We start from the raw sequence: 1,127 nt of genomic DNA, 5'->3' as shown, positions 1-1,127 counted from the left end.
ACTTTGGAGTTATGGTAGGGGATGATTTTGGGAAAAGAAATCTAGTTAGAAAACTATTGCACTAGCTCAGGCAAGGTATTAAGAGAAGCAATAGGAATAAAGAGGATGAGAAAAATATGATAGATGTTCAAGAGGTGGGTTCTATAGTGGCTAATGACTAGAGGAAAATAAAGACAGTATAGCATTTGAAGACAACTCTAGTTTTGTAATTTGAGTTACTTGGGGGGTGGTCATATTTACCAATAGTAAATACAAACATCTGACAAGTGTCTTCCCAATTTTTATCTTCCAACATTTTTACTAATGTCATATATTTTACTTTCGCATGCTCTAAGTATTTAATACACTGCTATAATTTCTGCTTTAAATATTCAGTTATCTTTTGGAGCAACTGAAAACTAGAAAAACTTATTTTACTTTTACTTTCATTTACTTATTTCTGAGCACTCTTCATTTCTTTGTGTAAATCCAAACTTGTCTAATATCATATTCCTTCGTCTGAAACACTTCCCTTAACATTTCTTTTATACCAGGTCTTCTGGAAATGAGTTCTCTCAGTATTTTAGTACATCTTTGGTCTGAGAAAGTCTTTATTTCTTGTTTTTTTTTGAAACACATTTTCACTGGGTATGGAATTGTGAGTTGACAGGTTATTTTTCCTTTCAGTATTTTAACATTATTGCAGCGTCCTCTGGTTGCATAGCTTCTGACAAGTCTGTTTTGATTATCTTCATGCTTCTGCATGCAATATGTCTTTTTTCTCTGAATACCTTCAAGATTTTCTGTCTTTGGTATTCATTAGTTTGAAGATGAGATGCTAACATGTGTGTCTGACTGTTTTTGGTATTTATCCTGCTTGGCGTCCTCTGAGCTTCTTAGCCTGTTGCTAATTTGGGAAAATCCTCAACCATTATTTCATTAAATATTTCTTTTGCTGTTCTCTTTCTTCTCCCTCAGAATTTTAATTATGTTTATTTTCATGTTTAATACTTTAGACCATTTACTATTTCACAAAGATCTTGAATGTTCTTTTTGGTATTTTTCATTCTTTTTTCTCTTTGTGTTTATGTCTGGGTTATTTCTATAGACTTATATTCAAGTTCCTTGATTTTGTTATGCTATACCAA

This window comes from Pteropus alecto, unplaced genomic scaffold (assembly GCF_000325575.1).
Source record: "Pteropus alecto unplaced genomic scaffold, ASM32557v1 scaffold131, whole genome shotgun sequence".
In the NCBI taxonomy this organism is placed as follows: Eukaryota; Metazoa; Chordata; class Mammalia; order Chiroptera; family Pteropodidae; genus Pteropus; species Pteropus alecto.
Note: the sequence above shows the minus strand (reverse complement) of the source record.